Source organism: Callithrix jacchus, chromosome 6 (assembly GCF_049354715.1).
Source record: "Callithrix jacchus isolate 240 chromosome 6, calJac240_pri, whole genome shotgun sequence".
Taxonomy (NCBI): Eukaryota; Metazoa; Chordata; class Mammalia; order Primates; family Cebidae; genus Callithrix; species Callithrix jacchus.
The window spans coordinates 81,176,421-81,203,963 of NC_133507.1; the positions used below are offsets into that span (position 1 = coordinate 81,176,421).

Below are 27,543 nucleotides of genomic sequence, written 5' to 3' on the forward strand. Positions count from 1 at the left end.
AAAGAAATGATGAAAGGAGAATTGAAAAAGAAGAGACTAAACAAAGGTGGCAAATACTGTCATTTCTTGCACAATTGCTAAAAAATGAGTCAGCAAGCACAAGGCCAACTTCAGCTGCCAATAAAACAAATGAAATAGATAATGTAAGGGGAACAGCTCTACTAAGTCCAACATGCCTATCAGCACTTACATTCACACCTTCCTGCAAGCACCACTTATCTCACATAAAGACATTTTAATGACAATCTTTAACAGTCCTGGCTTCCCTTGTAAAAAGAATAGAAGGCAAAGTGGAAATTCAAAATGAGAGCTGAAATTTTACTCAGAAAGAATGGAATAGACAAAAGGCCTCCTCTTCCAAAGGGAAATTAGCCAGAAAAGTTTACCATTTACAACAAGAGTTGTGCCACTTGCTTCTGGCTGGTAGGCCAGGTTGGCAACTGGAGATATTCTGGTTCCCATTAAATTTAGGAAAAGCACTGCTGGGGCTTAGCCAAGACCAAATGCTCACTCCCTTCCTTGTATGGGAACTGAGGATTCAGTTCCTAACCTTCCCTGGGCATTGGGAATCAAGTTCCTATGGCTTCAATTTCTATCTTCGCTAATAGGTTCTCTATTTCTGGTACATGGAGGGCTGATTTTCCCCACAGGTTTAAATATGAATTATTTTAATTTTAAATATATTTAATCTAGCATTCTATTCGCTGGAAGCAGAATAGGAGAGAGAAGTCAAGCTTACGATCAACCTCATCATCTTGATCTGATGATATTAGCTCTCTATAGAGCACAACAGACTATTCTTGGGTAACAACATTCAACAGGGAAAAATAGAGTCATGATTCAGCCTTAGCTTTCATTACAGCTTGTCCAAATCTTGAAAGTAGTGTAATTATAAGTCGTGCATTTATACCAGGTACTGTACTGAGTATACTGTCCCTGTGCTCTCATAAATTACTGGGACCAAAAAGTCAATATGAGCCACTAATAAGAGGTGATTGACAAAAATTAATGCAATCATCTTTGAGAGGATGAATAACAATGAACTTTAGGTTCACAAAGACCAAGAAGAAAATTCCGTTTTACATTTATTAACCAGGTGACCACAGAGTTAAGAAATACTGTGCCCATTTGCCAGTAAGAAAAATGAGTCTTAGAGTCACATAGGAAACTAAGTTGTGGTGTGGATTGAGCACAATTATGCAAGTAAAATACATTTTACTTAGATGGGGTTCAAGAAATCTTAGGTGCCTGCTTCTCCCATTTCTCCCTCCTTCGTCCTTGCTTTTGAGATTATTAGCAGCAGAATACAGATCAGATCAAGGGGCATAAATATTCAACTTCATTACATATTGGCTGGACGAAATCTGGTCAACAGGATTGAGTTCTGCGTGCTGATTTCTTTTTTTTTTTTTTTGAAGTGTCAAAAAATTATTTATTTTTTCAACAAGTAAAACATTTAATTTTTCAGTGAACAGAATATAAAATGAAACCAAAATGCTCGTACTTGTATTTACGAGATAGTTGTAAAGTTATTTTGTGACTTGCAATATTATTATTTTTCATAAATATATTTTATTGCATTTTAGGTTCTGGGATACATGTGAAGAACATGCAGGATTGTTGGATAGGTACATACATGGAAATGTGGTTTGCTGCCTCCATCCCCATCACCTATATCTGGCATTTCTCCCCATGTTATCCCTCCCAACTCTGTATCCCCCCATTGTCCCTCCCCTAGTCACTCCCCAACAGACCCCAGTGTGTGATGTTCCCCTCCCTGTGTCGTGTTCTCATTGTTCAACACCCACCTATGAGTGAGCACATGTGGTGTTTGATTTTCTGTTCTTGTGTCAGTTTGCTGAGAATGATGGTTTCCAGGTTCATCCATGTGCCTACAAAGGACACAAACTCATTGCTTTTTATGGCTGCGTAGTATTCCATGATGTATACATGCCACATTTTCCCTGTCCAGTCTATCATTGATGGGCATTTGAGTTGGTTCCAAGTCTTTGCTATTGTAAACAGTGCTGCAATGGACATACATGTGCATGTGTCCTTATAATAGAATGATTTATAATCCTTTGGATATATACCCAGTAACAGGATTGCTGGGTCAAACGGAATTTCTTCTGATTTCTTACAGAAAGGGGAGTACTAAACACTGGGGTCTATTGGGGGGAAAAGGGGAGGGCCGGTGGGAGGGGGAGGTGGGGAGGGATAGCCTGGGGAGAAATGCCAAATGTGGGTGAAGGGGAGAAGAAAAGCAAAGCACACTGCCATGTGTGTACCTACGCAACTGTCTTGCATGCTCTGCTCATGTACCCCAAAACCTAAAATCCAATAAAAAATTAAAAAAAAAAAAAATAGAAATTCTCTCTATTTCAACCAAGAGGAAGCTGGAAGGAATGACTGCCAAAGTCCCTTCCACTTTTAATATTCTATGATTTTTATGGAAAGAGATTAATGAAGAATTCTAGTTATTCCATAAACAGTCATAAATGTAACACAGCAGTCCCATCACATTTCAGATTCCGGCTGTACTGCTTTACATAGTATAAACTTACAAAAAATCTCATCAAGCACAGGATCAAGAACTCATAGAAATAAGTAACTCATTTTTAAGTATAAAGCTGTACATTTTGCAATGCCAAAGATAGAAGTTTTTCTGCTTTCTACTATAGGCAACCTGATCAAAAAGAATGTCTAAAGCGGCAATGAAGTTAAAATAATTTCATTATGCAAATCAATTTTAAATCTAATCATGAACTAATGCATGGCCCATAAGTGTATCATTTGGGTGGAGAAACAGTCCAATCAATTTTAAAGACATCTTTTTAAATGTGATTCAAATTTTATGAAAAAGCTAAAAGACTCTTCTAAGGTAACAGCTCTTCAGCTGCATTTCTGTCAGACAGAATTTTACACTTTTTTGGAGAGGGCTTTCATGATACCAGAAAGGTAACATGGTAAGAGCTCCACACACAAAATTTAAAAGTGGCGAGGCGCAGTGGCTCAGGCCTGTAATCCTAGCACTTTGGGAGGCCAAGGTGGATGGATCACGAGGTCAGGTGTTCAAGACCAGCCTGACCAACATGGTGAAACCCCATCTCTACTAAAAAATACAAAAATTAGCCAGGCGTGGTGGCATATTCCTATAATCCCAGCTACTCAGGAGGCTGAGGCAGGAGAATCGCTTGAACCTGAGAGACAGAGATTGCAGTAAGCCAAGATCGCACCACTGCACTCTAGCCTGGGCGACAGAGTAAGACTCCACTTCAAAAAAAAAACAGCTTAGATGTTTAGGAATTAGAAACTCCCTTAAAAAAATCAAGATTGGTTTGTCATGATTTATTCAACTATTTGGACAAATGGTAGAAACCTAATAAGAACATGTTGATCATATTGGAGAGTCTCCTTCACACAGATGGAATAATTTTTACCCTGTTTGCTTCCATAAATGATTTTTGGGAGGCTTATGCCAAGTCATATATGCATCAAGGCTCTTAAAATACTGAATAAAAGCCATATTGGATGACAGAATAGAAAAGATCCTAATCCCTTCCATGAACAAAAGACTCAGCTGTGTGTTTCCCTTTGCTCTGCACTTCCTAGAAGCCAGGGGAGACATGGGACACATTGATTCTCACTATTTGAGAAAAGAGAATTCTTCCTGATACTTAATTCTCAAATTAATGGATCATACCAGTTACAATATAGGTGGCATCAAACAACATATAAATAATGCCTGAAATTTGTTTTGAGGACCTTGAGATGCATCTATCATTTGGCCATTTCTTTAAAAAAGCCAAGGACGTAATATTGAAAGGTAGTTCTATACAGATCCTTCTGCTATCAGGTGTGTAAATGCAAGATTTATTGTTGTTGTTTTTTCCATGGGAGAGGAGTGTTTTTATACTTGAAAGATATAGCTGGACAGAAGTTCGGCAGGAGAGCTGCTCTTTTTACTCAAGTCATTTCTTTTAATAACCAATCAAGGCTCTCCTAAGAGAAATCAAGGCTGAAATATTCATCAGCTAGCTAAGGGTCCATTGCTTGACATTGGTTGAGTGGAGGGGTGTATCATGATGCTGATGCACTCTCCAATACATGGCACTCAATTGAGTAAATTTAGCATTCAGGGTCACTCAGTGTGTAAGATGATGGCTAGCACTTTTTGACTTCATTTTGTCTCAGCTGACATAGAAAAATGATCGTAAAAATAAAGTACTCATACAGATGTATTTCTCACTTGAAAAATTTCTCTGTATATGTGTGTATGGATATGTATATATGTGCATATACACGCACATACATTTATTGAATGAATTCATTGCTTATTGTAAAACTGTCCCTAGAACTCTGTTTAAGAGACAGTATTCCCCATCATCTCGCTGCCTTCAGCACCCACATGGTGGGTGCTTTCAATTGGGAGAGCTGCACAATGCAGAATTGTTACTATGCATCTGTCTGATCTTTTTTATTCTGTCCTAGGGTTTTATGTCACTGAGCATTGTTTATAAAGCCCCCACTTGCTCAACTTTCTTCTTGAATCTACATCTAGAAATATATTACCAAAGTAAAGGACATGTTTGTAGATATCTATCATTTTGAAACAGGAGGGCATTTAAAAACAAACAATAAACTGCATGCTATAGCAAAAGAGTATCATGCTGACTTTTGCACAGTCAGAAAATCCAGAACAGATTATTCAAAGAACTCTGTGGAAGCTGACAAGCTTATAAAAGCAATCCTAATAAAAAATTTCTGCATTCTGCATATATAACAAAGTTACAGCATGTCACTTGCTCCATAAATTGCCACTATTACTACTTGGAGCAGAAGGAAATGTACACATATAAAGATATATATGTGTACAATTTCATATTCCCAGAGGAAACTGAAAAATGATGTACATTAAATAGTATTTTAATTGCAACATGAAAAACTACATTAAATGGTTCACGATATGGTTCACAGTCTCACAAGGGTAAAGTCAAGTATAAATGCTGCCTACTATAATGGGAAGAAACCGGCCTTTGGAGGCACTCAGACCTGGGGGCAAATTCTAGCTGTCCTGGATCTACTGCCTCTAGCTGATCACTAGATTGCTCTGAGACTGTTTCCATATCAGTAAAATAGAGATATCAGATACCTATATTGCAGAGAGTTTTGTGGACATTAAAAGAGAATGAAAAATAAGCCCCTACCTATTTCCATTTTTGTCAAATTATTAAATCAGTTAGAAAGCTCAGTGTAGAGATTTATTGTTTCTCTATGGATGATCATACAGGCCAATACCATTAAGGCCATACAAGAACAGACAAGATTTAAGACTGAAATTCAATATACATATTTTCAGCTCTCAAATTCTATGATTATCTGAGCACATATGAGAGCAGAATGTAAAATTTCTCTGAAGACCAATTTTAAGAAAACTACTCCAGCACACATGTGAGAGCAATATTTAGGCCTCACTGGAGCATTTCCATTTATCGGCTTTCTGATAAATCTATATGATTTGCCTATACTCATAAATAACGAACAGTAGTTCTCACAGCATTTGTTTTAAAAAGCAACAGGCTCTGCACTTTCACATGTATCATTGTTTTATTGCTTCAAGCGTGTGTCACACTTCCCATCCTGCTTTGAAAGCCCAGTTCAAATAGTTTTCATTCACAAAATCTTTCCATGCCTACTCCAGCCCATGAGTTAGCCTCTAGCCTGAAAAAAGCTTGGAGTTTCCTTGTGGACACAGACATTCCTTGCTTAGCAATGGGTGGGGCAGAGAAGTCCCAGTCCATGTCTGGAGATGGACTGAAGGTCTCTAAGTTAATACAAAACTCATGCACTTGCAGACATTGCAAATTTTTTTTAAATGACTTTTCCAGCTGGGACTATAGGTGTATATCACCACACCCAGCTATTTTTTTCTACAATTTTTAATATTTTAGTTTCACTACAGAAACAATAATATAAGTAGAGGAACAATCTCTCCTACCAAGTATACCCAAATAATAAGCTTCCAAGAAAAACAGCTATATGCTATTTGTTGTACAGTTTTTCAACTAAAAGGTGCCAGGGAGATTCCATGATTACCACAAGTAATTTGATCCACTGAAGATTTATACTGGCAAAAATACAGATGTCACACTAGTATGATTTAAAGGTCAAAGTATTAATATTTATCTAATTAAACCTTAACCAAATTTCATATTTTCTCCATTGGGGAAAGCATTTCCTAAGGTGATTTTTCTGTTGCTATGTATTTTCCAATTCATTTTTATTCAGCCCCCACCCTGTCACAGTACTTATCAATCTTTTGTTAGTTACCAACATTAAATAAAGTTGTTAATCAACTAAAAAAATGACTTTTCATTTTTTTATCAACAGAATTGCCATTTCCATTTTGATTGTTCATTTAAATGAACAATCTTTTAACACTCTTTTAAGTTACCCATATGGAGATTAAGAGAACTCCATTTTAAGCAACTGAAGTTCTGAAATGTTCAACAATGGCCTGGTACATTCACCTGTGATTCAGCACACACTGTGTTGGGCCTGAAATACACTACAACCACACGACCTTCCCAAGCTGTCCCAGCCAGTGAAAGGGAAACAAACTCTGCTTGGCTTCCCCCTTTGCTTCTCCAGAAACACCCTCTACCCCTCTCCACCCTACACTGTGCTCTGGGAAGCTGAGCTAAAGAATGTTCACATAGTTCCCTTTCCACTGGATGCTGGTTTGGTTTGTCCAGTAGCAGGTGCTGGTAGACTGGAAGATGGAAAGACAGTGAGACTGGGTATTTATTCCCCTGACTCCATCCCCGTCAAGTTATCATCTTGTCCCACAGCTCCTAGCAGGTGGCCAACTCTGCAGCTACCATCTCCTGGATTCTGGTAACTGTTTTCTCCTCTTGTCTTCCAGACCTATAATACAATACAGTGGAAAAGCTTTTCTCTAATGCTAACTATGGAATCTCCTACTACCCCTAAATCTGGCCCACATCATTGTAAACAGTCCTTTTAATAACTCTCTCAAATAACACCCGGTTGTTTATACCAGGTGGTTTCTGGCATGACCCCGACTGAGCCTTGAATCTAGGCTAGAAACACTAGGAAAAGAGCCACTCTGGACCAAAGCATCATGGTTTGTTTTAGCAGAGGTATTACAGGCAATGCTGCAGTGAACAAAGAGTAGCTTCTTTACTATGAAGAGTAAGGGCAATTGTCATGATCTATTTAGTTATAGGAAACCAACAACTAGATTTATGCTACAAACCAATCAGGGTAAGAAGGAAGACATTAGTAAGAAAATAAGAATATTAATGAGCCACATACCAGAAGACAAATCTAGCTGAAGAATATTTTCTAATCTCATACAAATATCACCACCTTACCCCAAATTTATCTTTTTCCGCTTCTACCATCACTAAAGCACTTAAATAAAGCATTAAATAAGCAGAGAGAGATGGGCAAGATTCTTGAACTTCAATAAAAGAGCTCAGAAAGATGGACACATATTGGTATAGACATAGCACTGAAGCCCACTGAGGCTATCCTGTATTCTGGGCTGTACCCTTTTATTGTACATTATGGTACCCATCAATATCCACACAGAGATGTAAGTTTATTTGAATATAATAAATTCACTGAAAACTGGATCCCCTATTTGTGTGATGATGTTTGGCCCTATAGTTTCCTTTCTAAGATCTGGTATTTCAAGAAACAACACTAGATTCCTACTTGAAAATAGGCTTCTCACTTAAATTAAGAACCTACTCTTGAACAGCTATCTGCTTATTATTCTGGTGGCCTCTCATCTTCCACAGTCACAGACCTTCTCACTGAGATAATGTTCTTAGAAGCCTAGTGTGTCCAGGGAAGCCCTTTCCTGCACCTTCCAAATTTACTTGTACCCACCTTTCTTCATTTTCTTTCCTCTTCCCCCTCTTTTCTCCTTGCTACCCTCACCCAAGGCCATCTCAAAGAGAAAAAAAAATGTTTAAAAAAGAAGTTCAGCTGGAAATGCACATTGAGATCTCATTCATATTCTGTACTGATTTCCAGACCATAAAACTCCTAGAGAAAGTGTTCTTTGATAATGCCTAAAATAGCCCCTCTTAGCTTGTGTTTTGAAAAAAGCACACCTTGGATGTACCTTTGAAAGTAGTGGCATGTAACAACAACTGAAAGAGGCCCCAAAAAAGGGGGAATTCTTCTCTTTTTTATTAATGAATGCAGATATTCTTCTCACTAAAAGTGTCTAAAAGAGACTGGCCAAAGGACTTGATGAGGGTGCCATCTGGAAGGTGAGAGGACTGGGGATGCACTGATGACCCAAATTGTTCACAGTGTACAGGATGTGGAGTCACTGTACCTGATGCCCAGCTCACATCCACTAATGGCAAAGATGACTTCTAGTCCACACACTCTCAAGTCTGGCCACTGCCTTCCTGTCTTCTGCTGTGGGTAATAATCACTCCAGCAGCGAGCACAGCACCTGCACTTCAGGGCTCATCACTCCTCCACTTAACACTCCCTCAAAGCCCCCCAAAGATTGCCCATTACAATTTGTACAGGATGGACACTTGGAATATAATCATTGAATAAATGCTTGATTGGGGTTGACTTGACCATTCTCTTCAGTTTGCAAAGCCCACTCCCTTTGCTCTGAGGCAGATCAATTTCCATTTACCATTTAGTGTCTGCAGTAGGCAGTAATCCCAACTTGAGGTCTGAGAGGTCTCAAATTAGCATATTCACAGTTATCCCAATTTGAGGTCTAAGAGACCTCAAAATACCACATGATTCATCTTCAAATAACTTTCCCATCCAAAACTAATTAATCCTCTCCAAATCCCTGTGAAGTAAGTGTGGTGCGATCATCTCTAGGATATAAGCAGGGAATTGGGGATGAGGAGGTTAGAAGCTGTGCCAAGAGTAATTAAGGGTGTCTGCAGGGGAACGAAGTCATGACACACCAACCCCAGGCCATTCCTCCACCTTTCACCATGCCTTGACCATCTGATCATTCTCTGGGCTTTGGTGAAGATGTAGACAGAGTCTAAGAGATATGATCATTTAAAAAAAAAAAAAGAAAACCTGTATTATGACTTGCCCCTGCTAAACACTTGAGAGGTCTTTCCTACAATAAGTTGGTATTAGAAGCCACTTCTTTGCTAATATCAAAGTATCCAAGAAAAAAAAAAGCCACTTTTCTTAGTTTTTTGTGTGTTTTTTTTTTCAATAAAAATGTGTCTTTAGGTAATTTTAATACTGTCTCCCGGAAAGAAGTCTGAGAAAAATATACCTTCATCTGTCTTCATCTGTCTTTCTAGGAAGTGCACAGTGAGGCTCACTCTCATGTCTTCAGAGGCACAAATCAGTGCATTGGCAGCGTTGAGGCTCGGGGTTGCTGCCTGGCCAGACCTGTGATGTGCCTGGAGCAGGATGATAGCACAGTCCTCCTTAACACATGTTACCGGGCCTTGCTTCTCAGCAGCAGTCTCTCAGCAGCTCCCCAGAGAACAGCATAAAGCAAACATTTCAGCCATTCCTACCCTGGACCTTTCTCACTTTGCTGAAGAAGAACCAGGATTGGTGATTTCCCAGAGAGAATCAAGCTTCAATCATCAGTACTATGTCCTTTTTCCTTTACTAGCTCCTCTTCCTCTTCCCGCCTGCCAGCTTCAGGCTTTTATGTTATTGCTGTTTACTTTCTCATGGTATGTTAGGATATAACTAATATATAACTATATAATAGCAGGATGTTATTACTAATACTTTCATCAGGGATCACATTTACTGTCACACATTCGACTCCCATTTCTTTATTGCCAATTTCTAAATCACCAGGCCTTTCCCTGACATGAAAAGGCTACATTATAAATTATAATTTTCTTCAACTTGTATATAGTATGAGTAAAAGTAGGTGATTTAATATTTCATTTAGGCAATGACTAGTCCTAATACTGAAACTCTATAATGTGCCAATAATGAAAACAGTATAGACAGGACAAGCATATGAGCAGACAGACAAATGAAACAGAATAGAAAGTCCAGACATAGCTCAAATACATATTAGAATTTGTTATTTCATAAACATAAACTAGTAGGGGTAGACTTGAAGAAGTTGAGTTGGGACAACTGAGTGGCCAGGAAAAAAAAAGTCTGGATACATACCTCATACTGCACACACAAAACCAAAGCCATAAAAATTTCAGGAAAGAACATTTGAACACAGAATAATTTTATTAAATAACTGTACATTTTGTTTAAGGAACTGTTGGTATCTTAATGGTTTAGAGGGTATATTGTAATAAGTCCATCCTTACATGTTTTTGGTACATATATAGATGCAGTTATGAAGAAAATATATCTGGAGTTTGCTTTAAACATTCTCAAAATGAGTGAGAAAATAGATAAAGTAAGATTTGTAAATGTTCCTAATTGTTGAGGCTGAATGATGGGTAGCTGGGGTCTATGATACCATTTTCTCTATTTATATATGCTTAAAATTGTTCATGATGAAATGTGTTTTTTCAGTGCCAAAAGAAAATATGAGTGATTTCCTCAGAGTGGGGAAAACATCTTTCTAACTATGATTCAAAACACAGAAGTTATAAAGTTAAAGTTTGATAAAATCAACTATATTAGAAAACTTCTATATGTCTAACAAAAAAATCATAAGCAAAGTAAGGAAACAAATAACAACTTGGAGAAAATATTTTCAACTCCTACGCAGACAAAACAATAGATAATCTCACTAATATGGAAATAGCTACTAGAAATTAATAAGAAAATTATCAGAAATTCAATAGAAAAAAATGGCAAAAAAAAGGTAAAACACATTTCATAGAAAAATCAATCAAATGGCCCTTAAACATCATAAGAACAATTGAGCATCTTTTTGAATAGGTGAAATGCAAATGAAAATTATACTTTATAAATTCTAGATTTTGTTCAAGCTTCCTAACACTCTCCTTTTGAGGAGACCACAGGAAATCACATTTTCATATATTGCTTAGGAGAATAACATCCCTATGGAGCAATTTGACAACAGTATTGAAATTTCAGATGCATCTACCCTTGACCCCAAAAATATTATTCTAGGAGTTTTATTCTACAGGCAGACCTGCATACATGTACAATGATATGTTGGCATGATATCACTGTAGCACCCTATATAATAGTAAATGTCTGAAAACAACCCAAGTGTTCATTAAAAGGAATATAAATACGTGTGCACGCGCACGCGCACACACGCACACACACAGAGACACATGCAAACACACACACACATATTACCTACTGTGTTATCTATGTTACCCCATATGTTATCTATTGTGTTAGAGAGGGAACAGTGTGGAAAACACTATCTGTGTTTACTCATATATAGATAAATATACTCAGTAAGAATATCTAGGAAACTAATAAAAGTGATGGCCTACAGGTAGAGAGGCAGGGATAAAAAAATATACAGCACAAGGGAACAGAAGTGAGAAAGAGACTTCTCAGAGTATAACTCATTTCATTGTTTTGATTTATAATCCATGTGAAGGCATGACTTACTCAAAAATTAAATTAAAACAAAACAATTCAATTGGCTCTACAGTTTATGGTTAAAGCTCAATAGTTCTCCTAATGGACCAGTGACTTGGAAAATCCAAACAGCAGATGGTACAAAATAGCATTTTTGTTTAGCTTTGAAATGCATCATTTGGAGATGGGTTTGGGGGGTACCTGACAATTCACCATGCTAATTACATTTTGCAAATCGCACTGGTAAAGTCCCCTGAGATCCTGGTAAGAACACATCCGCAGTTGTCTGAAATAAAAGCAGATTAAGAATGAAGGTAAGGAAGATCAACAGCCAGGAAGCACTGCCTTGCTTCCCCAACAAGTTTATTTCCATCCGCCTATATGGTGTTGTGATTTGCTGGCTATTAGCAGCACTTCTCTCTTATGCTATAGACCAGCAGGCACCAACTGTTTATCCCTCAGGTCTATTTCTATCTTGCCCCTACTCCTAACTTCAGATTCCATGTTTAGAAGGATTAATCTAAACTCTATGTAGAAGATAATTCATTGCCCATTTTTAAGATGAAAACCACATAATTGCCATAAAAAGTGATCCACATAATTAAATTACTATTTAACATGATATATACATATATTTGAGATATATACATATATGAGATATACATACATATATATATAAAATTCTGGACAAATCAAAAAAATTGTTCTGATATACTCATTAGCCTACATTGTCTTATTGCCCCTGAATGGACAATCTATTTTACTCTTTTTGAAATATTAAAAATAGCTCCATATCTCCCATGACTACAGTTGAGGTTCTGGGAACCCAGATTTCAGGCTGCTGAGCGGGCAAGAGGAGGAGGCCTGAGAACGCTTACCCTCGGGCCGCTGGCATGAAGTCTTCATAGGAAGAGGGGGCTACCATCCACTCCAATAGGAAAGGAAGCAATGGTTCCTTGTACATATATGTTAAGGGGGAAATTCCTGTTATTTAGCTTAGTAAAAAAGCTGGGCTATTTCTCAGCATTTCAGTTTCCTTACATGTAGAATCAGGTTTTAAAAGTTAGAGTATAACATTGAGCAAGTGATTGAATCTCCCAGTGCCACAGTTTCCTCATTGTAAAAATGTCAAAATAATAAAAAACAATGACCTCAAGTGAGTGAGTTAATTTGTCTCAAGGCACTCAGACTAATGCCTAGAAGATAGGAATAACTCCATAAATACTAGCTACCACATGTAACATCTTAGAGGTGAGTATGTTTAAAACTACCTCTCTGGAGCCAGGCGACCTCCTGAGACATTATGGCATATATCCTCTGTCACCATTTTCCTTACACTAATTAGCTATAATTCAAATGGAAAATTATTGACTTTCACAACTTCAGCTTTACTGGTGTTGAGTGATTTACATAATCCTGTAGCTAGGAGGTCCCAGAAATGCATTCCTTTCTTTGGCAAATGTGTATATCTTCCTCCAAAGGCAGTATTTATTCGTCACATCTTGTCTGAGTAATGACTGTGGGCTGGGGTTAGGTGTGAATTGTCAATCCTTTTCCCCAACCTCGGTGCAAGGGCTTAGAACATGGGAACAGAGGAAGACACCACATTCAGATAAAGTCAGAACCAACCAGCCCATGGCTTGACAAGAGAGTTTAGAAGAAACCCAAGGTAGGGCCTATTTGTAAGTGAAAAAACAAGGCCTCTAATTAGCCTTCAGAATCTGACACTTCTGAGTCTCTACTTTGCATCACACGGTTGCGGGGGCGGGGGGTGGATATTAAATTCATGGTCTAGAAGTAACTGAGAAAAAATACTGTTTATAATCAGTAGTTTAAATGTGCACTTGTCTCTCTCCTTTTTTTTTTTTTTTTTTTTTTTTTTAATTTTTTATTGGATTATAGGTTTTGGGGTACATGAGCAGAGCATGCAAGACAGTTGCGTAGGTACACACATGGCAGTGTGCTTTGCTTTTCTTCTCCCCTTCACCCACATTTGGCATTTCTCCCCAGGCTATCCCTCCCCACCTCCCCCTCCCACTGGCCCTCCCCTTTTCCCCCCAGTAGACCCCAGTGTTTAGTACTCCCCTCCCTGTGTCCATGTGTTCTCATTTTTCATCACCCACCTATGAGTGAGAATATGCGGTGTTTCATTTTCTGTTCTTGTGTCAGTTTGCTGAGGATGATGTTTTCCAGATTCATCCATGTCCCTACAAACGACACGAACTCATCATTTCTGATTGCTGCATAATATTCCATGGTGTATATGTGCCACATTTTTCCAATCCAGTCTATTATCAATGGGCATTTGGGTTGATTCCAGGTCTTTGCTATTGTAAACAGTGCTGCAATGAACATTCGTGTGCATGTGTCCTTATAGTAGAACGATTTATAGTCTTTTGGATATATACCCAGTAATGGGATTGCTGGGTCAAATGGAATTTCTATTTCTAAGGCCTTGAGGAATTGCCACACTGTCTTCCACAATGGTTGAACTAATTTACACTCCCACCAACAGTGTAAAAGTGTTCCTTTTTCTCCACATCCTCTCCAGCATCTGTTGTCTCCAGATTTTTTAATGATCGCCATTCTAACTGGCGTGAGATGGTATCTCAATGTGGTTTTGATTTGCATCTCTCTGATGACCAGTGACGATGAGCATTTTTTCATATGATTGTTGGCCTCATATATGTCTTCTTTCGTAAAGTATCTGTTCATATCCTTTGCCCACTTTTGAATGGGCTTGTTTGTTTTTTTCCTGTAAATCTGCTTGAGTTGTTTGTAAATTCTGGATATCAGCCCTTTGTCAGATGGGTAGACTGCGAAAATTTTTTCCCATTCTGTTGGTTGCCGATCCACTCTAGTGACTGTTTCTTTTGCCGTGCAGAAGCTGTGGAGTTTCATTAGGTCCCATTTGTCTATTTTGGCTTTTGTTGCCAATGCTCTTGGTGTTTTGTTCATGAAGTCCTTGCCTACTCCTATGTCCTGGATAGTTTTGCCTAGATTTCCTTCTAGGGTTTTTATGGTGCCAGGTCTTATGTTTAAGTCTTTAATCCATCTGGAGTTAATTTTAGTGTAAGGTGTCAGGAAGGGGTCCAGTTTCTGCTTTCTGCACATGGCTAGCCAGTTTTCCCAACACCATTTGTTAAACATGGAATCCTTGCCCCATTGCTTGTTTTTGTCAGGTTTATCAAAGATTGTATAGTTGTATGTATGTTGTGTTGCCTCCGGTGCCTCTGTTTTGTTCCATTGGTCTATATCTCTGTTTTGGTACCAGTACCATGCTGTTTTGATTACTGTAGCCTTGTAGTATAGTTTGAAATCCGGTAGTGTGATGCCCCCCGCTGTGTTCTTTTTGCTTAGAATTGACTTGGCTATGCGGGCTCTCTTTTGGTTCCATATGAAGTTCATGGTGGTTTTTTCCAGTTCTGTGAAGAAAGTCAATGGTAGCTTGATGGGGATAGCATTGATTCTGTAAATTACTTTGGGCAGTATAGCCATTTTCACGATATTAATTCTTCCTAACCATGAACATGGAATGTTTCTCCATCTGTTTGTGTCCTCTCTGATTTCGTTGCGCAGTGGTTTGTAGTTCTCCTTGAAGAGGTCCCTTACGTTCCTTGTAAGTTGTATTCCAAGGTATTTAATTCTTTTTGTAGCAATTGCGAATGGCAGTTCGCTCTTGATTTGGCTTTCCTTAAGTCTGTTATTGGTGTAGACGAATGCTTGTGATTTTTGCACATTGATTTTATATCCTGAGACTTTGCTGAAGTTGTTTATCAGTTTCAGGAGTTTTTGGGCTGAGGCGATGGGGTCTTCTAGGTATACTATCATGTCGTCTGCAAATAGAGACAATTTGGCTTCCACCTTTCCTATTTGAATACCCTTTATTTCTTTTTCTTGCCTGATTGCTCTGGCTAGAACTTCCAGTACTATATTGAATAGGAGTGGTGAGAGAGGGCATCCTTGTCTAGTACCAGATTTCAAAGGGAATGCTTCCAGTTTTTGCCCATTCAGTATGATATTGGCTGTTGGTTTGTCATAAATAGCTTTTATTACTTTGAGATACGTTCCATCGATACCGAGTTTATTGAGGGTTTTTAGCATAAAGGGCTGTTGAATTTTGTCAAATGCCTTCTCTGCGTCAATTGAGATAATCATGTGGTTTTTGTTTTTGGTTCTGTTTATGTGGTGAATTATGTTGATAGACTTGCGTATGTTGAACCAGCCTTGCATCCCTGGGATGAATCCTACTTGATCATGATGAATAAGTTTTTTGATTTGCTGTTGCAATCGGCTTGCCAATATTTTATTGAAGATTTTTGCATCTATGTTCATCATGGATATTGGCCTGAAGTTTTCTTTTCTCGTTGGGTCTCTGCCGGGTTTTGGTATCAGGATGATGTTGGTCTCATAAAATGATTTGGGAAGGATTCCCTCTTTTTGGATTGTTTGAAATAGTTTTAGAAGGAATGGTACCAGCTCCTCCTTGTGTGTCTGGTAGAATTCGGCTGTGAACCCATCTGGACCTGGGCTTTTTTTGTGAGGTAGGCTCTTAATTGCTGCCTCGACTTCTGCCCTTGTTATTGGTCTATTCATAGTTTCAGCTTCCTCCTGGTTTAGGCTTGGGAGGACACAGGAGTCCAGGAATTTATCCATTTCTTCCAGGTTTACTAGTTTATGTGCATAGAGTTGTTTGTAATATTCTCTGATGATGGTTTGAATTTCTGTGGAATCTGTGGTGATTTCCCCTTTATCGTTTTTTATTGCATCTATTTGGTTGTTCTCTCTTTTATTTTTAATCAATCTGGCTAGTGTTCTGTCTATTTTGTTGATCTTTTCAAAAAACCAGCTCTTGGATTTATTGATTTTTTTGAAGGGTTTTTCGTGTCTCAATCTCCTTCAGCTCAGCTCTGATCTTAGTAATTTCTTGTCTTCTGCTGGGTTTTGAGTTTTTTTGATCTTGTTCCTCTAGCTCTTTCAATTTTGACGATAGGGTGTCAATTTTGGATCTCTCCATTCTCCTCATATGGGCACTTATTGCTATATACTTTCCTCTAGAGACTGCTTTAAATGTGTCCCAGAGGTTCTGGCACGTTGTGTCTTCATTCTCATTGGTTTCGAAGAACTTCTTTATTTCTGCCTTCATTTCGTTGTTTACCCAGTCAACATTCAAGAGCCAGTTGTTCAGTTTCCATGAAGCTGTGCGGTTCTGGGTCGGTTTCTGAATTCTGAGTTCTAACTTGATTGCACTATGGTCTGAGAGGCTGTTTGTTATGATTTCAGTTGTTTTGCATTTGTTGAGCAGTGCTTTACTTCCAATTATGTGGTCAATTTTAGAGTAGGTGTGATGTGGTGCTGAGAAGAATGTGTATTCTGTGGATTTGGGGTGGAGAGTTCTGTAAATGTCCACCAGGTTTGCTTGCTCCAGGTCTGAGTTCAAGCCCTGGGTATCCTTGTTGATTTTCTGTCTGGTTGATCTGTCTAGTATTGACAGTGGAGTGTTAAAGTCTCCCACTATTATTGTGTGGGAGTCTAAGTCCTTCCGTAAGTCATTAAGAACTTGCCTTATGTATCTGGGTGCTCCTGTGTTGGGTCCATATATGTTGAGGATCGTTAGCTCTTCTTGTTGTATCGATCCTTTTACCATTATGTAATGGCCTTCTTTGTCTCTTTTGATCTTTGTTGCTTTAAAGTCTATTTTATCAGAGATGAGAATTGCAACTCCTGCTTTTTTTTGCTTTCCATTAGCTTGGTAAATCTTCCTCCATCCCTTTATTTTGAGCCTTTGTGTATCCTTGCATGTGAGATGGGTTTCCTGGATACAGCACACTGATGGGTTTTGGATTTTTATCCAATTTGCCAGTCTGTGTATTTTGATTGGTGCATTTAGTCCATTTACATTTAGGGTTAATATTGTTATGTGTGAATTTGATACTGCCATTTTGATTCTAAGTGGCTGTTTTGCCTGTTAGTTGTTGTAGATTCTTCATTATGTTGAAGCTCTTTAGCATTCAGTGTGATTTTGGAATGGCTGGTACTGATTGATCCTTTCTATGTGTAGTGCCTCTTTTAGGAGCTCTTGTAAAGCAGGCCTGGTGGTGACAAAATCTCTGAGTACTTGCTTGTTCGCAAAGGATTTTATTCTTCCTTCACTTCTGAAGCTCAGTTTGGCTGGATATGAAATTCTGGGTTGAAAGTTCTTTTCTTTAAGAATGTTGAATATTGGCCCCCACTCTCTTCTGGCTTGTAGTGTTTCTGCCGAGAGATCTGCTGTGAGTCTGATGGGCTTCCCTTTGTGGGTGACCCGACCTTTCTCTCTGGCTGCCCTTAGTATTCTCTCCTTTATTTCAACCCTGTTGAATCTGACGATTATGTGCCTTGGGGTTGCTCTTCTTGCGGAATATCTTTGTGGTGTTCTCTGTATTTCCTGCAATTGAGTGTTGGCTTGTCTTGCTAGGTGGGGGAAATTTTCCTGGATGATGTCCTGAAGAGTATTTTCCAGCTGGGATTCATTCTCTTCGTCCCCTTCTGGTACACCTATCAAACGTAGGTTAGGTCTTTTCACATAGTCCCACATTTCTTGGAGACTTTGTTCATTCCTTTTTGCGCTTTTTTCTCTGATCTTGGTTTCTCGTTTTATTTCATTGAGTTGGTCTTCGACTTCAGATATTCTTTCTTCTGCTTGGTCAATTCGGCTATTGAAACTTGCGTTTGCTTCGCGAAGTTCTCCTATTGTGTTTTTCAGCTCCTTTAATTCATTCATATTCCTCTCTAAGGTATCCATTCTTGTTATCATTTCCTCGAATCTTTTTTCAAATCTTTTTTCAAGGTTCTTAGTTTCTTTGCATTGATTTAATACATGATCTTTTAGCTCACAAAAGTTTCTCATTATCCATCTTCTGAAGTCTAATTCCGTCATTTCGTCACAGTCATTCTCCGTCCAGCTTTGTCCCCTTGCTGGTGAGGAGTTTTGGTCCTTTCTAGGAGGCGATGTGTTCTGGTTTCGGGTGTTTTCCTCCTTTTTGCGCTGGTTTCTTCCCATCTTTGTGGATTTGTCCGCTGGTCGTCTGCGTAGTTGCTGACTTTTCGTTTGGGTCTCTGAGTGGACACCCAGAATGTTGATGATGAAGTATTTCTGTTGCTTGGTTTTCCTTCTACCAGTCTAGCCCCTTCGCTGTATGACTGTTGAGGTCCGCTCCAGACCCTGCTTGTCTGGGGTGCACCTCTAGTAGCCGTGGCACAGCGAGGGATGCTACCAGTTTCTTTTTCTGCTCTCTTTGTCCCAGGATGATGCCTGCCTAATGACAGTCTTTTGCATATAGAGGGGTCAGGGAGCTGCTTGAGGAGACAGTTTGTACTTTATAGGGGTTTAATTGCTGAGCTGTGCACTCTGTTGTTCATTCAGGGCTGTTAGGCTGCTATGTTTGATTCTGCTGCAACACAGCTCATTAAACAACCCTTTTTTTTTTCTCAAATGCTCTGTGTTGAGGGGTTTGGGCTTTATTTTTGGATGTCCGATCAGGTGTCCTGCCCAGCTCAAAGGCAGACTAGCCACTGTTTGGCTGCCGAGGCTCCGCCCTGCTGTTGTGTGATTCGCGCTGTTCCTGCCGGCTCTGCTGTGGTCTCCGCCACGCCCTGCGGCGGAGTCTCTTCGTTGTAGCGTGTTGCCTCAGCAACGGCAGGCTGTGTCAGCAGTGGGCGTGTATCTCAGTAGGGACGGGTTGCCTCAGCAATGGCTGGCTGCGTCAGCAGTGGGCGTGTATCTCAGTTGGGGCGGGTTGCCTTGGCAACGGCTGGCTGCCTCAGCAGTGGGCGTGTATATCAGTTGGGGCAGGTTGCCTCCGTAGTGGTGGACGCCCCTCCCCCACAGAGCGTCTCGGACCGTCTGCCCGGGATAGTTTGAAATCGCGGTTTTGTTCGTCCCACTGGGTATCCCAAGCGATCTGTCCCTGCAATCCCCTGGGCTGGGCTACTGTGCAAGTCTCATTCAGTCTCAAGTCCAGCCCTCTCAAGTCTCAGGTTGCCGGTTCAACAAGGCACCCGGACAAGCGCGCCCTGTGGGGATTGCTGGGTAGGGCCGGCCTCCGCCGCCCCGGCTGCCGGCTTCGCCAGGCAGACCTACTGCCTGGCGTCCCGTGTCTTTTTATACTTGGGAGTTTCCCCGTTCTGTGGGCAACAAAGATCAGTCTGGAAATGCAGAACTGACTCACCGTTTGCGAATTCAACGCGGGCTCCAATCCTGGGTTGTTCTCACAGCGCCATCTTGAGTCCCCTCCGTCTCTCTCCTATACTGTCTCTTCACACCGTCCAAACAGGCGAGCAAAAGAAAACAGGGATGCCGTACCCAGGAAAAGACAATTTTATAAAAATGCTCACCCACGTCATTGAATCTTAGGAAGAAAATGGAACCAAACTGTGTCCCTGATGGGAAATGAGAGGGGTAATGAACGTTTTCCCAGATAAAAGTTTGAAAAATATGTTTTGTCACATTCAAAACCTTCACCCATTTATTTCTTTCCTTACATTTTCCTTACTTAAAAGGCGCATTTTAATTAATGTCATAAAATAATTCAGTGTATACCCTCCAACGCAAGCTTGTCCGACCCATGGCCCACAGCCTGGCTGCAGCCCAGGATGGCTTCGAATGCAGCCAAACACACATTTGTAAACTTTCTTAAAATATTTTGAGATTTTTCTTGCAATTGTTTTTTCAGCCTATCAGCTATCATTAATGTTAGTGTATTTTATATGTGGCCCAAGATTGTTCTTTTTCTAATGTGGCCCACAGAAGCCAAAAGATTGGACACCTCTGCTCTAAGTAAACTAAATACGTTTATTCAGTTACTCAACCAATATTTACGGGGCACCAATGATGTGTTGTGTCAGGCACTGTTTTGTTCATTCACGCTGCCTGTTCCTGCTCTCAGGAAATCTTACTTTCCAATATTCTGCTGAAAATGTCTCTTCTGCATTTCCTTTGGTTTACAGTGATTCTCATCTTCTTCTGTAAAATGCTTTTCTCACATCTAGAAAATGATCATTTTAAAACAATTGTATCAAATCATGGGACCATGGCAGAGCAGGCTAAGAAGTTATAGCCATATGAGTATAAATATTTAACTATAAGCAATACGCTTCAGTTGGTGCATTATTCAAATCCTGGGCTTGTCCAAAAATGTTTCCGGAAATTACCAGTTGCTTCCTTATGTGATCTCAGTAATTCTCAAAAAACAAGACTCAAAGGACCTACAAGAATACCTCAGAGATACTGTGGTTTTGATTCCACAAGTCACACAAATGTGTCGGTTTCTTGATGCAGACAAAAGTTATGTTTATACCATACTGGAATCTATTAAGTTGCACCTACCTTAATTTTAAAATATTTTAAAATGCTACCAATCATCTGAGCCTTAAACAAGCCATAATCTTTTTGGTGGTAGAGGGTCCTGGCTCAGTGTTGATGGCTGCTGACTGATCAGGGTGGTGGTTATTGAAGGTTGGGGTGGCTGTGGAAATTTCTTAAAATAAGTCAACAATGAGGTGTGCTACGTCAATTGAGTCTTCCCTTCATGAAAGATTTCTCTGTAGCATGTGATGCTGGTTAATAGCATTTTACCCACAGAACATTTTTCAAAACTGGAGCCAATCCTCTCAAATCCTGCCACTGTTTTACCAACTACTTTCTGAAATATTCTAAATCCTTTGTTGTTTTTTCAACAATGTTCATAGCATCTTCACCAAGAGTAAATTCCTGGTGAAGAAACCACTTTCTTTTCTCAGTCATAAGATACAAATCCTTATCCATTCAACAGTTACCATGAGATTGAAGGAATTAACTCACATCTTCAGGCTCCACTTCTAATTCTAGTTCTCTTGCTATGTCTACCACATCTGTAGTTACTTCCTCCACTGAAGTCAATGTCCTCTATGAGGGTTGGAATCAACTATTTCCAAACTGCCGTTAATGTTGATATTTTTTTCTCCTCCTAGGAATCACAAATGTTTTTAATGGCATCTAGATGGTGGATCCTTTCTAGAAGATTTTTTATTTACTTTGCCCAGATCCATCAGAGGAATCAGTATCTGTGGCAGCTATAGCTTATGAAAAATGTCATAAATTAAATAATAAGACTTGAAAGCTGAAATGACTCGTTGATCCATGGGCTACAGAATTGGTGTTGTGTCAGCAGGCATGAAAACAATATTAATCTCCTTGTATATCTCCATCAGAGCTCTTGGGTGACCAGGTGCATTGTATGAACAGTAATATTTGGAAAAGTATTTTTTCTGAGTGTGAGGTCTCAATAGTGGGCTTACAGTATCCAGTAAACCATGCTGTAAACAGATGTGCTGTCATCCTGGCTTTGTTGTTCCATTTATAGAGCACAGTCAGAGGAGATTTAACATAATTCTTACAGACTCTAGGATTTTCCAAACAGTGAATGAGCACTGGCTTTAACTAAAAGTCACCAGCTGCATTCGCCTCTATCAAGAGAGTCTGTCTGTCCTTTGAAGCCTTGAAGCCAGGCACTGACTTCTCCTCTCTAGCTATGAAAGTCCTAGACGGCATCTTCTTCCAACAGAAGGCTGTTTGGTCTACATAGAAATTCTGTTCTTGGCCAAATGCAGTGGCTCACACCTGTAATCCCAGAAGTTTGGGAGGCTAAGGCAAGAAAATTGCTTGAGCCCAGGAGTTTAACACCAGGCTGGGAAACATAGTGAGACCCTGTCTCTACAAAAAATAATTTTGAAAAATTAGCAGGATGTGATGGTGTGCACCTGTAGTCCTAGCTACTCAGGAGGCTAAGGCGAGAGGATCACTTGAGTCCAGGAAGTTGAGTCTGCTGTGAGCCACAATCACACCACTGCACTCCAACCTGGGTGACACAGTGAGAGCTTTTTTTTCTTAAAAAACAAACAAATGAAAACCCTGTTGTTTAGCCACCTTCATCAATGATCTCAGCTGGATCTTCTGCATCACTGGCTGCAGCTTCTCAACATCAGCATTTGCTGCTTCACCTCGCACTTTCATGTTATGGGCATGCCTTCTTTCCTTCATCCTCATGAACCCACTTCTGCTAGCTTCAAAGTCTTCTTCTGCAGCTTCCTCACCTCTCTCAGCCTTCACAGGGTTGAAGAGAGCTAGGACCTTGTTCTGGATCAGGCTTTGGTTTAAGGGACTGTTGTGGTTAGTTTGGTCTTCCATCCAGACCACTCACACTTTTTCTGTATTAGCAGTAAGGGTGTTTTGTTTTCTTATCATTCTTGAGTTCAGTGGAGCAGCACTTTCAAATTCCCTCAAGAATTTTTCCCTTGTATTCTCAACTTGGCTGTTTGGCACAAGAGGCGGAGCTTTCAGCCTGTCTCAGCTTTTGACATGCCTTCCTCAATAAGAGTAATTATGTCTCGCTTTCAATTAAAGTGAGAGATATGCAACTCTTCCTTTTACTTGAACACTTACAGGCCATAGGGATATTACCTGAACTAACTTCAATATTGTATGTCTCAGGGAACAGGGAGCCCCAAGGAGGGGGATAGGGATGAGGGAATGATCAATCACTGGCACACTGACCCACAGCATTGATGGATCAAGTTCACCATCTTATATGGGTATAATAATTCATGGTGCCCCAAAGCAATTACAATAGTAACATCAAAGGTCACTAATCACAAATTACCATAACAGGTATAATAATAATGAAGAAGTTTGAAATATTGTGAGAAGTGCCAAAATGTGATGCAGAGACACAAAGTGAGCACATGCTGTTGGAAAAATGGAACTGACAGACTTACTTAAACCTTTCCATAAACCTTCAATTTGTAGAAAATGCAATCTCGGTAAAGTGCAATAAAGCCAGATGCAAGCTAACAAGATATGCCTATATTTTCCCTATCAGCCTCCTTCTCCTTACACTGATGACATTTGCCTCCTTTACTGCCAACCTCAAACTCACTAGGGAGGAGAATCAGTTGGAATTCCCTCTCCTTAATTGCTTCCTTTCCTTTTTCTGCAAACCTTGCATTATTCCCCCCCTAAAACCACCTAAGCCAAAACCATAGTTCAGTGAAATGAGTGTGATTAAGCAAATTCAAAGCCAGCTCAGGGAGTTGCTCTAATTACTCTAATCAGGGATAGGTTCCCAGCTCACAGGAGGCCTGACTGGCCTAGAACTCTTGCTTCCTACCAGTGTATGGTGTGTCAGCAGATGGCAATCGCTGCTGCTACTTCACCAGCTCAATGGGAGATTGTTCCAATTTTGGGGTTTAGACCATCATTATTCTTCAATTTCTTTAATTGGCCCACTGAAAAAACTCTTGTTTTTAATCCCCAAGTACCCTAGGAGCCCATGCAAGAGTTGGGCATGGTGCCAGATTCTTCAACAGGAAGAAGAACAAGTGTAGAGGAACTGCCAGTCTCTCTCTCTCAAGCTCCCTGATGGCAGGAGTCACCTTTCATCCTTAGAAATGAGCCTGACATGGGGCAGAGGCCCAAATGCTTCCTGAATATTTTGGAATAGAGAAAGAAGAGAAAGCAAAGTCGTATTTTCTTTTAAGAGACATTTTATAGGACAAATAATTTAATAAGAAAAAAATGCTTGCACAAGGAACATGCCTGTCGCATATTACATTTAAATGAGAACACTGAGAAGACAGAGACTTAGGAGAGTTCTAAGTCACATGGCCACCACTCCATACACACTTGACAGCAATGCATATCTAGTTTCTCATCATTAATTCAAAACGGTCAGAGGTGGCAAGTCTGTATGAGAAGAAAGAGAAAGACATAGAGGTTGGAGTTCAGAAGAAAAGTACCAAGCTGATATCAAATCACAAGTTTACATCAGGAAAACAACAGCCAAGCAACAGTCAACATTCTAACAAGCTTGATTTGGCTATGAAATTCTTCAAGAAAAATTCTAGAATTTCAGGATTATAATACCTTAATGAGGCCCACTAGGTGGTGGTATATTAAAATATTGCCATCCCTTCTTATGCTTCTATTTAACTTTCGACACATTTTGGCAATTGTAGCTCATGAGAGAAAACTGAGAGATATTTCAAGAGTTCCTTGAAGAGGCTGGTTCCTGGGCCCTGCAGACAGACAGATCGAAGAGAACTTGGCAAAATTCACAGCTGCTCCACGGCCACACACTGATTAATGTAATCCATGTCGTTGACCTCCTTCCATGTGGGTAATTATATTGCACACTGGATTAGAAAAGCCATGTTTTGGCATCATCAATCCAAATCTACCTTTGGAATTTCTCTTAGTGGAGAAAGCATTAATCAAATAAACTTTTAAAACTGAAAATACAGGTATATACATATATACGTATACATACACATATGCATATACGTATACATATGTATCTTCCTCCTTTATTCATTGAATAAATATTCTTGAGCAATTACTGTGTGGTATGTGAGGAACTAGAAATAAAAACTTAGTAAGACATGGTCCATGCCCTGAAGTGATTTGAATATAGTGTTGAAGGCAGTCCATGTACAAACTGCAAACATGTGGCGATTGCTATAGGGACAAAGAATTAAGGAGCATTACTAACTCTACTACATGTATTCTTCTAAAATGCCAGCAATTTCCGTAGCTTATAGTAGGTAGATAAGCATATTATTTATGCTGAAACCATGCAGAGATGTTCCCAGAAATAAGCACATCTGCAGAAAGCAAATCTATACACAACATAGATTGGCCAAGCAGAACAAATGTCTCAGGAAAATATATACCTACATATTTTCTTAAAAAACAAAAAACAAAAAAAGAAGGCAGATGCACTGGTTGGGATTTTCTGCAGATGTCATCAGAATAAATGGATGGGGAAAGACAAGGGCTTAGGTTTGCAGCATGACCCAGTATTTTGCTGAGGTGTCTATACACCCTAAACTAGGAATTGGGCAATCTACGTAGAGGATTTGCAGCAAACTGCATAACTCTCTATCTCCATCTTTGGTTTAGAAATTTCATCCTTCCAACAAAGTTTACTTCTTCCAGAAGCGTAAGATACAGTAGATACCTCAAGCTTGAAAGGGGGAAAAATTTAAATTTTTTGCAAATTAAATCTTCAGAGTATTAAGTGGTACCCAGAATGCCTGTTTCACTGATAAGAATTTATCACAACATGCTCACCTTATTTTCCTAAAGGTATTCTAGTTATCTAAAATAAGAAATATACTTCCCTGTGATCCAAAATGAAATAATTTCCACTTATATGAGGAAGCATTTGCCACCCACTTACTGAAGCACTAAGAGCACTCACTTTTATAATGAACATAAGTTAATACAGGAACCTTTTCTCATGGAAAGTATTTGACTAGAAAAAGTTGAATGTAAAGTTATCTGGGCTGTTACAATACATAATCCCTTGACCCTATCAAAGGGCTATTTTGCTATTTCTGAAGCAGCAGCCCATTCAGTGAATAACAGCATTGTCTTGATAGTCTGAGATGCATTCTTGCTCAAGGGGACTTACTCCTTGTTGGTCGTGAGCATCCACAGAGTTTAGAGAGGTAATTCTGACTCAAGGACTGATAGCTGGACTCCTTCTAACCAGTCTAGGACTGAGTTCCTAATTTTCAAGAGAATATCTCACCCAAGCAACTTATTTACGCTGCTTCTTAAGGTCTTCCTTGTCTGTTTTAAATCCTTAGAATTTCAATCGTGCCTTCGGAGGATTGCCAAAACTTCAAGTATTCCTCTGATGATTAAATGGCCGCTGCTGCCAACACACCAAAAATAGTAGGTGTTGGAGCATACCGAAATCAAAGTTCTATTAAATAGATCCATATGAAGTATGCATTGTGTGGTCAGTGCTGTGATAACCACCATGGAGTTTTTGTTTGTTTGTTTTTGAGATGAAGTGTCACTCTGTCACCCACATTGGAGTGCAGTGGTGTGATTTCAGCTCACTGCAACCTCCACCTCCCTGATTCAAGCAATTCCCCTGCCTCAGCCTCCAGAGTAGCTGGGATTCCAGGTGCACACCACCAGTCCTGACTAATTTTTTTGTACTTTTTATAAAGATGGGGTTTCACCAAGTTGGCCAGACTGGTCTTGAACTCCTGACCTGAGGTAATCTGCCCGCCTCAGCCTCCCAAAGTACTGGGATTACAGGGGTGAGCCACCGCCCCAGCCAGAGTTTTAAACTATATGAAAAGTCTTTGACCCAAAAATCTGGTGACACATGAAATAACTGGAGTAAGCACAGGGCAAGGTATGATGAAGAATTAAAATGAGTGCTATAAGGCACAGAAAATGATAATGATTATACCTCATAAATACCTTACTATTAAAGAACAAATATTAAAAAATATAAAGTGCTTAAATAAGATGAAATGCATTCACATACAATACCTTTTTGACACTTACAATCACATGGTGAGGTAGGCGAGGGAGATATTATACTATTATTAACTTTTTTTTTTTGAGATGGAGTCTCACTCTGTTGCCCAGGCTGAGGTGTAATGGTTCGATCTCAGCTCACTGCAATCTCCACCTCCCAGATTCAAGCAATTCTCCTATCTGTCTCTTGAGTAGCTTGGATTACAGATGCCTGCCACCACACCCGGCTGACTTTTTTTATTTTTAATAGAGACACGGTTTCTCCATGTTGGCCAGGCTGGTCTCAAACTCCTGACCTCAGGTGATCCACCTGCCTCGGCCTCCAAAAGTGCTGGGATTATAGGCATGAACCATTGCACTCAGTCTAGATATTATATTATTAACCCCATTTACAGATGAGGAAACTATCACTAAAGAGGTCAAGGTGCTTAGGCAAGGGTACCTTGCAGATATGCAGCAGAATTCCAGACGGCAGCCATGCTGCTTTCTCCTGGCTCGGTAATCTTGCTGCCACATCATGCTGCCTTTTGCTTGTCATGGGAGGGAGAAGAGGGAATAACTTGAAGGGTGAACTATAATGGACATTGTTGAATAACAGATAGGATATAAGATTTTCATTGGGGAGAGGCAAATTGTGACATGGG

General features: G+C 39.7%; 1 protein-coding gene across 20 annotated transcripts in view; it reads right to left on the reverse strand.

Moving 5' to 3' along the window:
• Positions 1-27,543, reverse strand: part of LYPD6B (LY6/PLAUR domain containing 6B) — a 202,184-nt gene that overhangs the window by 15,659 nt on the left and 158,982 nt on the right. For 2 of the 20 annotated variants that reach the window (XM_035304972.3, XM_035304967.3), the window contains one exon: positions 9,311-9,440. The exons of the other annotated variants lie outside the window; for them this stretch is intronic. The gene's annotated coding sequence lies outside the window, so the exon portion shown is untranslated. The remainder of the gene's footprint in view (positions 1-9,310; positions 9,441-27,543) is intronic. 20 annotated transcript variants of the gene reach the window in all.